This window comes from Dromiciops gliroides, chromosome 2 (genome assembly GCF_019393635.1).
Source record: "Dromiciops gliroides isolate mDroGli1 chromosome 2, mDroGli1.pri, whole genome shotgun sequence".
NCBI lineage: Eukaryota > Metazoa > Chordata > Mammalia > Microbiotheria > Microbiotheriidae > Dromiciops > Dromiciops gliroides.
The window spans coordinates 125297058-125309198 of NC_057862.1; the positions used below are offsets into that span (position 1 = coordinate 125297058).

At 35.7% G+C, this 12141-nt stretch overlaps 1 protein-coding gene across 1 annotated transcript in view; it reads right to left on the reverse strand.

Annotated features, from left to right (window-relative positions):
• AGBL1 (AGBL carboxypeptidase 1) overlaps positions 1–12141 on the reverse strand; it is a 922430-nt gene that overhangs the window by 113311 nt on the left and 796978 nt on the right.

Consider the following 12141-nt stretch of genomic DNA (forward strand, 5'->3'; position numbering starts at 1 on the left):
TTTTTCTGCCTCCAAAAACAGTGATTTTTTTTCACTGTGCCACACTGCTTCCCAATATCTTTCTTATAATGATTACTATCCTGGACTCTTCATTTTCAACTGCTATCAGACTTTAATAATAAATGTCTGCCACTGAGAACATTCAGTGATAATTAAATCAACGAGGACAAGATGAAGAGTTCAAAATTGGTCGATGAGAAATCATAGTATGAGGGCTCTATCAGGTACCTTAGAAGTCACTTTGTCCAACACCTACCATGATTATGAATCTTGCTTAGCATATTCCCATCCAGAGATTATATTCTTTGCTTGAAGATCTCTCATTATGGGGAAGTTAATATTTATCCATACTCCATCCTCCCCATCACACCAGCCTACCTACTCTGCTTTGGGATAGCTTCAATTGTTTGGAACTATTTTAAATTAATATTTAAATTTGTCTTTCTGCAACTTTCACCTATTAGTCTGTTCTTTGTCCTTGAAAGTCAAATACCAGGGAGGGGAAGAGGAAGAAGATAAGAGAGGAATAATTTGATATAACATAAAGTACATAACTAAAGCTCTGGATTTATATGGATTGGATTCAATTTTGAGGCTGTCTTTTAAAAAATTATCTGTTTTTGTCCTAAGTACCTAACTATCCATTCTTCCCTGTGGAGGTATGTTTATGTGTGTAAATATGTATATAAACAGAAAATATATAATTGACACATACAGGTGTATATGTGGCTATACATATATACACACAAACACATATACATGAACATGTAATTTATATTCACCCAGACTTAGAGTACTACTTTAGGTATCCCATTCCAATAAGGCATTTACATTATTATACCTCAGCTCCAGCTCTGACTTTGTCCAATAGCAATTTTGTTTGCTACAGGAACTTGGTATTGACAAGAAACTCTTACCCTTTATCCAAGAGATTTGGTATAGAAACTTCACCACTTAATCTAGGAATATCTCCATTGATATCATCCTATTACTCCAATGTGTTTCTTAACTTCTTGAAATTCATGACTTGGCCTTTGGACTCCTCTCTTCTCCCCTTTACAATCATCTCAGTTCACTGTCATTTCTGAATCCATGTGGTTCCCTGGAAGGAATGTCACAGATGCACAAATTTCTCTTCCAGGCAATCAAGTCCATAAACCTGTGGAAGCCCCTTTCCTCTTTTTGTCTCTCTCTAACTCCATTAGTCTCTGTTATCTCTTTTATAAGCCAAGAATAGAAGTATACAGATTGTCCATGATTGAATCAATCATTCTTAATTTGGTGCTTGAGAGAGGAAAGTTCACACTTTATCAAAGAGATAACTTGGTCAAGGAATTAACAGCTATTCTAGAAATGAAGGAGAGATTCAGGAGGGAGGGCATTACTCAGCTCTTCCTGGGCAAACCCTTTCCATGTCTTTATGGTACCTGGAAAGACAATCTAGTCCCTTCTGTCAAAGGCATCTTTGATACAAGAGTTATATCCAAAAAGAGTATTGATTTTCTTCTAATTAAATATAACCAGTCTGGAATGTTTTTAAATTTCTGCCTTCTACCACAAAGCATATTCCAAAACAGCAACAAAAAATGCCACTGGATCTATGATCAGTGGAAATGATTTAGAATCCTGGATTGGATATTTATTGTTTGTATGATCTTGTGAAAAGCACTTATTTTCTCTGATCTTCTCTTTCCACATCTATAAAATTAGTGTGTTCACAGGATCATAGATTTGGAGCTGGAAGGGACCTTAAAGGCCACATGATCCAATCACGTCCTTTTATACGTGAAGAAAAGGAGACCAAGCAAGGTTAAATTATGTGCCTGAGGTCACACAGACAGACACAGAGACGGGATCTAAAGCCAAACCCTTTAAATTAAGATTCCATGCTCTTTGCACTGTACAATGCTGGCCAATATTGTTGGTCCTTTCAAATCTAAATCCAATATGCTTCTGTTATCATGAAGAGTCAATAGAAGTTTTTTTTTTTCCAAAATGAATTATTTATGAGGACACCTTTCTTCCACTCCCAATAACTGATCAACCCACTGAAAAATAAACAATTTGTTATGAGCATTTTGATAAAATACTTCTCTCTCTCTATGCTTAGATTTTGTTGTACCTTTCTTTCAAATAATTGCTCCAAATATTTTACATATCATTGATTACTTATGCTAAGAAATAGCCTTGTAACATAAGGAAGGGCAGACATTAAGTAAGAAACATTCACTGAATGACTACTGGGTGCAGAGCAAGCTCTTGAATTATCCCCACATTATAGATGAGAGGACTCAGTGGCATATAACCCCACACACTCAGGAAATGACCCAAGGAGAAAGCTGGCTCTCTTTCCTTTGATCTGATCACCCTGATATGCAATGCTGTCTTGCTACCTTTTGGTAGCCATTTGTCTTCCTGTTTCTTCCTATAGAATGGCACAGGACAAGGCCATTTCCTAGACAAAATTTCATTCCTTCCTTCTCTGAAGCACCACATGAAAGTCAGCATGACCTTAGGAATAAGTTTATGGAATCCAAAGGACACACAGCCATCAGAAGGATTTAAGCAACATCTTTTGATCTGCCCTGTTTCATCTGTAATTAGATGGAGGCATCACTTGTAATCCAAGAAATTGTAGCAAAATGGAAGGATCAATAGGGAGCTATCAGCAATTAGCACCTTTGTTATTGCCAGTTGCATTTTTTATTTAATGAACCAAGTTGAGAGGCCCAAAGGTAAAAGATTCTTGGCACTTGAACAAAGATGAAGGGGACAGTTCTGTTCAGTTTTTAAAATTACACTTATTTTCTATTCCATTTCTCAAGGCTTAAAGGTACTCTATCCCCCTACCCATGGGTCACATAGAGTGATTAAAAAGCTGCCTATCCCACAGAGGGTGATCTGTAAATATGTGTACTATTAAAACAAAACATACCAAAAAAACTTAAAAAAAACCTGAAAGTCATGATGCCAATTGAAAGAGAAACAAGAAGATGTTATATACAATGGTTTTATCAATTTAAATGGAAGAAACAACCACCAAAAAGCAACCACAAATAACTATTAGGATATTTTAAAGAATAAGCTTAATCGCCAAATGAGAGATAAAAGAAACCATATCCCTGCCCTATCACCTCTCCTTAATTTAAAGGTATGGATAATCTATGGGGGTGGGTCATTGCATATAATGCCCAATTTTTGTACATATTTACACATTTTATTGATTTTTCCTTTATTCCTCTTTTTACCTTTTTTTGAAAACTGTTTATTTTAAAGAATGGACTTTGGTAGGAGGCCAAATACAGGAATAACATCTAGGAGATAGAAAACCAAAATATATCAATACAAATCTATTTTTTAAAAAATCAATTTTAGATTTGGCTCAGATTATCTAGATAGTGCAAATGTTAATTCTTTTGATATAAACTCAACACAAACTTCCCAATGTTGAATTTTACCAAAGATGCTTAAGAATGGAAATAGTTGAAGAAATATTAGTTTGGGATAAATGAATTAACTGATTACATCAATATAAACAGCATGGGACAGGAGATGTCAGTATCCTATTCTGGTAGAAACAGTTGTCAAATAGGGAATAGGTAGTAGCTTTAATAGGACTAGGTATGGAAGCTTCCACTAATTGTATCCATGTTTTTCCTGGCACTAGTTCCACTGACTACAAACAGTGGCAAATTCACTTTTTAAATTTAAATTCTAATCTGTTCTAGTGAATGTTTTCTTAAAGAAGGACAACCAGAACAAATCCATAGCTTTCTTTATAGGATTATATATTTAGAGCTAGAGGAGACCTTAGAGTCTATCTGGTCTAAAGTTTTCATTTTATATGTGAGAAAACCAAGGCTTTAGCAAGTCAAGTTACTTATTGTTGTTCTTAAGTCATATCAGTCTTGTCTGACTGTTTATGACTCATCTGTGGTTTTCTTGGCAAAGATATTAGAGTAGTTTGCCAGTTCCTATATCCAGCTCATTTTACAGATGAGGAAACTGAGGCATATAGGGTTAAGTGATTTGCCCAGGGTCAATAGTGTCTAAGGCCAGATTTGAACTTATGAAGGCCTGACTTGAACTCATAAAGATGAGTTTCCCTGATTCCAAGCCTAGTGCTCTATCCACTGTGTCACCCAGCTGCCCTTTGAGTTACTTCACTATGGTCAGATCAGAAGCAAAGTTCCATTGGCAGCATTTGGAAACAAAATATCTATATTTAGATCCAGTATTCTTTCCTCTCTACCATACTGCCTCAACAAGTATCTGTTAATCATGCACTTACTCCAGTAGGTGCAACGAAGTAAGCATAAATGAATAAGAAAGAAATAATCTTTCCTATAAGCAGCTTATAATATAGTTAGGGGATGGAATGGGTACTAAGATAACTGAATATAAAGTACATAGTAGAAAGAGGAAAACTAATGAAGGATATATCGAAAGTCCTTATATAGGAGGTTGAATCTGCACTGTGTTTTATAACTTTTTTTTGGGGGGGGGGGCAGGGCAATGAGGGTTAAATGACTTGCCCAGGGTCGCACAGCTTGTGTCAAGTGTCTGAGGCTGGATTTAAACTCAGGTACTCCTGAATCCAAGGCCAGTGCTTTATCCACTGCGTCACCTGGCTGCCCTGCACTGTTTTGAAGCTGAGCATTCTTCAAGTTAGAGATGATGAGGGAACAAATTCCTGACAAAGGGGAACTGTGCCCTTTGATCATAAGGACCAGAACTAATCTAGGATTTGAATGACATATATAAATTTAATAAATTATATATAAATGTAAAATATATTTAAGTTAGAAGTAATGTCTAGTTGATTCCCTATGTTCTGCTACACTACCTTCTACCCAAGTCTTCTTATTCTGTCCTCAGTGTTAGAGAAAGAACAAGACTGTATTAACAAAAGATAGCAAAAACAATCTTGTGTCATGTTGGATACATCCAAGATCTATTTCATGAAGACCAAACTACTCCTTTAACCCAAGTGCTTACATCTTCCTAATGACATGACCTCCCTAAAACTTTACAATTCTTTTTTTTTAAATGAGGCAATTGGGGTTAAGTGACTTGCCTAGGGTCACACAGCTAGTAAGTGTTAAGTGTCTGAGGCTGGATTTGAACTCAAGTCCTCCTGACTCCAGGGCCAGTGCTGCCCCTCCCTATAACTTGAAATTCACAGAATCAAGGAATCTTAGAGTTAGAAGGGTCCTTGGTAGCTGTATAAATAATAATCTACAATACAACATAGTTAACAAATAAGTTGTCATGCAGACCTTGGGCAAGGACTTCTAGATTGAGGAAACCCATTGTCTTTGAAGGGAGCCCGTGCCATTTCTGATCAATACAAATTGATAGGTAATGTGTCCTTACATGAAAGCTTAATGTGCCTCTTTGAAATTTTATTCCTTATTCCAAGTTCTGGCTTCTGAAAAACTTCATTTCTATGAGACTTTTCTACCTCTGAAGCCACTGACTATATACCTGAAGTTGAAGTCCATGCCTCTCTAGCCAAACTTTCAACTGAAAAAGAGGTTTTGCATACCATTAGTCTTCTCTCATGTGGCGAGCCTTGTGCTGATTCTATTCCAGCTAAGATTTACAAGACAGGGTGTCCACTGCTGATATAAAAACTGACAGAAATTTTCTGGGTTATATGGCAAGAAGAGGTTATCCTCCAGAAGTTCAAGGATGCCTCCACTGTCAATCTCTTTAAAGGAAAGGGAAACAGGTTGTGTTGTGATGATCACAGGAAGGGGGAAGTAAGTCTCTTTTAGACAATGTCAGCAAGATTCTTGCCAAAGTTCTTAATAGTCTGATCCTTCATCTGGAAGATGGTTTTCTATCCAAGCACCAGTACAACTTCAGAAAGGGTCAAAGAGTCATTAAACTGCCTACCAAACTGAAGCTCTACAAAGCTGTTGTGTTGATCTCATGGTTGTATGCCTGTCAAACCTGGATAGTATCCCAGCAAAATGCCAAGAAACTGAATTGCTTCCATTTGAATGGTCTTAGGAAGATTCTGAAGATCACCTGCCAAGATAAGGTACTGAACGTTAAGGTCCTTTCTCTAGCTGAACTACTAAGCATTCAAACTTTTCTACAGAGAGCACAACTCCAAAGTTTCAAATGTCAAAATACATTTGCCTAAAAGACTATTTTCCAAACAAGGTAAGTGCTCACATGGAGGGCAAAAGAAATCATATAAGGAGACTCTCAAGGTCTCTCTGAAGAATTTTGGAATTGTTTGCAAGACATGAGAGACATTGACACAGGATAGTACATCATGGCATTCCTGGAACAAAGAAAATGTCATATTTTATAAGCAAAGCAGAAATGCATTAGCTCAAATGAAATGTGAGAGGTGCAAATTTAGAGATATCTCTTCCAAATGTTCATATGGACTATTTGTCCCTGACCTGTGATAGCACCTTCCAAGCTCATATTGGTCATATCAGCCAAAGTTGGACCCGTTATTCCTTGACCCCAACATACTGTTGTCATTTTGGTCCTCTTTAAAAACAAAAGACAGCCACCATCCAGCCAACCAAGAATTTTGATGTTTGCAATGTTCCTCTCACTTGCATAAAATTAACCGAGGCTGATTCAGATTCTCACCTTTCTCCAGCATGACTTTAGCCTCTTAGAGAATTCTGAGTCTGTCACCATTACCGTGATATCAGCCAATTGTCCATATTGTCAGGATCCCTCTCTGGGAGGTTTCATTCAGGCTCATGAGCCTCACATAAGTGATCCATCATCATTCAACAAGCATTCATTATGATTATCATGTACAGACACAGATAAGTGCTCAAAAATCAAAGCAAAGAAAATAATCCCCCACAACTTCAAGGAGTTTACTTTTGAATAGAGGATAAAACATATAAATAAATAAGTACAAAGTAAAAATACATACCAAATAATACACCTTCTAATTCACAGTCTTGTGCACCATTTGAATATATACAGAAGTTGTTTTGAAGGTGCCACACATGCAGAAAAGAAACTATGATACACACCCATATATGCACACAGTTATAATATTGAATTCATTTTATTATTCATGTTCCCCCTCCCTCTTGCCCTTCACTTAGCTACTTGAGGGAGTTTGCTTGCTTGTTTTTAAATGCTGCAAGCTTTGCATAGTGTCTGCTACATATTAAGTACATAAAAAGTCTTTATTTGTCTGTCTGGCTGTCTAGCTACAAACCTCCCTACCTAACTTTTTTCCTAGAAGCATATCTAGTTTTAAGATAAGATTTAGGGCTTGATTATGGCTCCTTTGTGAGAGAAATGAGAAGATATTTTTTAAAGCATGTAATATCCAATAACATTTTTTAAGGTATTAGTTATCTGGTTGCCCCAATATTCCCAATAGACATTTACTTATGAGAGAGAATTTAAAATTTAGTCTTCAGGAAATTAGCTTAGTTGTATTTGAATATTTCAGTATCCATAAGTCAATTCACAAATCTATTCCATTGAGATCACGTGCCCCAATACATACATACATAAATACATACATACATACCTTTCTAGCAAAGTTAATCTCATGAAGTAAGTAAAGTTGGACTTCAGTATCATGTGGCACACCAAACACATAAATTAACCTATGGATAATGAAGCTCCCCAGCCCAATATAGCTTTTAGTATATCTTGAATAGTAAAAACAAATACTAGTTGAGTAAGTAAACACATATCTCTTAAGCTTCAAAAGTTTTTTTTTTTTAATAACAGACTGGTTTTCACAAATCACAAGATGATTCTTGAGATCAGTCTTTATCAAGGTGATGATTTTTTTCCCTTCCTTTTTTTTTAACTTTCTAAGGAAATGTTGAAAAGTAAGCAGTCAATAGGAATTGATGATGTGACACTTTGAATTGAAGAATCTGAAAGGAGCTGAAGTGTTAGGACTGGATTGTGGCATCATGGAAGTGGTTAGGGGCTAAATTTCAAACTGTCAATAGTCACATTCTTCAGCTGACCTTTAGCCAATCATTCTAACACCAAGACTGGGTTCTAATTAATCAGTAATTCTCCAGAATGTAAAGGCAAACATTTCTTTTCACATGAGCTTCCTTCTTCCTTCTCCTTCTCCTTCTCCTTCTCCTTCTCCTTCTCCTTCTCCTTCTCCTTCTCCTTCTCCTTCTCCTTCTCCTTCTCCTTCTCCTTCTCCTCCTCCTCCTCCTCCTCCTCCTCCTCCTCCTCCTCCTCCTCCTCCTCCTCCTCCTCCTCCTCCTCCTCCTCCTCCTCCTCCTCCTCCTCCTCCTCCTCCTCCTCCTCCTCCTCCTTCTTCTTCTTCTTCTTCTTCTTCTTCTTCTTCTTCTTCTTCTTCTTCTTCTTCTTCTTCTTCTCCTCCTCTCTCTCGCTCTCTCTGTCTTTTGGCAGTTGCTGGGCCCCAGGTGGCTCTCTCATTAGGAAGCTTTTCTATGGGTGGAGATGACCAAATGTGCCAGCTCTGGAGAATTTTGCAAAAAAGTTATTCATCCAAGTTGTGCAAAATTATTTTCTCTAAGATAGCCAGAGAAATCTTCAGGATTACTATACAAGTCTTTCAGGAGGTTTGGGCTACTACTATTTCTTTCAACTGGAAAAATGCAAAAAGATTTGCTAAACTTTGAACAAATTGGCATATACATGAGAAGCAAAAAGGGTAATTAGATTTGATTCAGACAGAGATTTCACAATTCCAGATTCGCTCTGCAAAAATAGGCCAGTAAATAGAAAAATGGACTAGGAAGTGTGTATTTCCTTGAACTCAGCTCTCTTGAACTCCATAAGATATTACATCTAATTCTTTGGACCTGTTTGATGATCTCTAAATGTGAGTAGATATCTAATTTTTGAAATCCTAGAATCAATAAATGACATACTCTTTTGTAATAATTTTAACCATGTACAAAGATAAATGAGAAGGTCCAATAAGAGTGTTCTGATACTTGAGAGGTCTAATGCAAATATGAAGGAATTTTTAGTATATTCATTCATAGCTCTTGTTCATGTTAGTCATGAAGAATCAAGCACAATGGACAAGTCAGGAATAAGGTTCAACAGTGAATTTAGGTCAAGAGCAATGTACAAATTCAAATATTAAAGTCTGAGTACTCAGACCAACTATGTGAGGGAATAGGGACATACCCCCTGATACACCAATGCAAATATTCCAAGCAGGAAATAGGAATTGTGCGAGTGATCCTAAGGTAGTAAAATAATAGCAGTCCTGCTGTTGCTGATATCGATGATGATGAAGATGAAGATGATGATATTGGCAAACATTTATATAGCAGTTTAAGCCTTGAAGTGCTTTCCTTCACAAAAGAATCTGAACATATGCTCCAAATCATGAGTAATATAAATTACAGTGACCAAAGACCCTCTTCACACTCTGAAAACTAAGCAAGATGGAAAAAAAACATATTCTCACAACAACACTGAAAGATGGGTGCTGTTGTTATCCTCATTTTTCAGATGAGGATAGACAGATGTTAAATACCTTGTCTAAAGTAACACATATAGTGAGCATTTGAGGCAGATTAGGCTCAACGATCTATTCATTTTGTAAACTTAGCTGACTTTTGGCAAGGGAAAGATCGACTATATTTATATTTATATCTGGGAGATAGGGGGAAGGGAGAGAAGAGAAAAAGAAAGGGGAGAGGGAGAGACAGAGACAGACAGGAAAGACAGAGATAGAGACAAAAAGTTAGAACAGAGAGAGCTAGAGACAGAAACAGACAGTGACAAAGTGACGTAGTATAAACACATGAATAAGGTAGATTTGTGTGTGTGTGTGTGTGTGTGTGTGTGTCTGTGTCTGTGTGTTGGGAAAAATCTTTTACCTTAGACAAAGGGAAAAGGTAACATGAATGAATAAGCAAATGTTGGTATATAAACCTAAACTGGAACCAAGATGGACCTCTAAGAGTGACAAATCAGTATGTTTAGTAATAGTATAAAGAGCCATGGATTAGGGGACAGGAGACTTAGTCCCAGTTCTGATTATGCTACTTATTAAATGTGGCCTTGGATAAGTCACTTCATTGCTACAAGTCAAAGCTATATCACATAGGAAATGAGGATGTTAAATATATAAAGTTCCTTTGAGCTCTAATACTATATAAATATAATGTCCAATGAATAAATAGGAAAGATTCAGAGCTGAATTAGTTAGATTTAATATAAATATAATTCCCTGGAATTTGGCAATGATCATATCAGCCAAGAAAATCCAAATATTTGCTATGGCAGAAAACTTTTACCTCCTTTAAAACTGGAGCCATTTGGATATATTTGCTTAACTATGGTCTCTCTGGTTAGACCCTTTGGATTAAAAGAGTTTGACCTTATTTCTGGTCAGCCTCCCTAAATACAAGATCACTCAGCATAATATGCCACAAGGACAAATACATAGACACATACATATTCACAAAAACACTACTTGTGCCCTCCATTCCAAAAATGCCTTAGATTTAACAAATTTGTGCTTATTATTTTTATGTTTTATTCTACACATACTTATATGTACTTATTTTCACTTTAGGAAATATTTCATGATTTGTATTTGTATCCTCAGTGCCTAGCACACTACAATACAAACTTTTAAAATGTGTGTATGTGTGTGTTTTTATACACATATACATATATACACATATATTACATATATACATATTATTTATATGTAATATATGTGCATGTTATTGCTGGTTGGTTATGAAATGGTCTCTCTAGACATACCACAGAGACAAAAGAAAAATCAGGGGTCAAATTTCATACCAGGCAGGCAATAGTGCAGCTACAATGGTAAAAGGCTTTGATGAAAGGAGATAGAAAAATCTTTGGGCACAGAAAGTAAAACAAATTGTAAAGTTTCTTCAGAGAACGATTTCTGTGATAGTGTTGCAAGTCATTTTGAGGGCCCTTAAGAAACAGCATCATTCATTTACAGAGGATTCATTCATTCTCTCTCTCTCTCTCTCTCTCTCTCTCTCTCTCTCTCTCTCTCTCTGATTATTAAAAAATGAAAAACACAAAAATGAAACTCAAACACCCTTTTGTCAGGTATATTCAGGAAACTAACCTCATCCATATGAGGCATGTTATTCCCTGTCACAATAAGTAGAGAGATAACCCATCCTTACTTGTGTTTGTACATACATATAAACACACATACACACACACACACACACACACACACACACACACACACATATATATATATATATACATATATATATATATATATATATTAGACATGACAATACTACCTAAATTAATTTATATGCTTAGTTCTACACCAACCAAATTACCAAGGTACTATTTTATATAGCTAAACAAGAAAAACACAATGTATTGAGAGGAATAAATCCTAGAATCTCAAATGAAATAATGAGGAGGGAAAAGGAGAAATGAGGGTAGTAAAGTAATACTAGATCTCAAACTATATTTTAATGTATAAATTGTAAAAACTATGTAGTAATCCATAAAAGTAGATTAGTAGAACAGAATAGATAACCAAGAACTACAAGCAATTAAAAATAAGCTATTTATTGAATAACCCAAGAACTTGAATTATTTGAAAGTAATTACTGGAAAAATTAGAAAGCAATTTGACAAAAATAAGGTTTAGAACAGCATCTTATATCACGTATTATAGAAAACTATAAATAGAAACATATTCTTAATATGAAATATTATACCATAAAAAATAGAAGGGAACAGAATGGAAAGAAAAATCACAACTGTGGTTAGATATAAATTGTTAGCTAAATGAGAGAGAAATACGATCATAAAAGACAAAATAAGGAACTTTTACATGAACGAAGTCAAAAGCAGCAGAAGAAAACCTATTAAGTGGGAAATATTTGTCTTACCTAAAATTCTGAACCTAGTAGGTATTTAATAAATATAGACTGAATTCATGAAAAAAGTTATTATTTTTCTGGCAATGTTCACATAGTTTGAAAAACATTTATTCATATTTTAGAAGCAAAACACTTTGAAAATAGCATAAAATTTCCTTTGCTTATTAACTCATCTCTACATATTGAATTAAGATCAATTAGACCCCTCTTATTTTGGGGGGGGAGGTGGTACTTTGGGATGCAGATACTATAAAAGAATAGTGATTGTGACAAATTG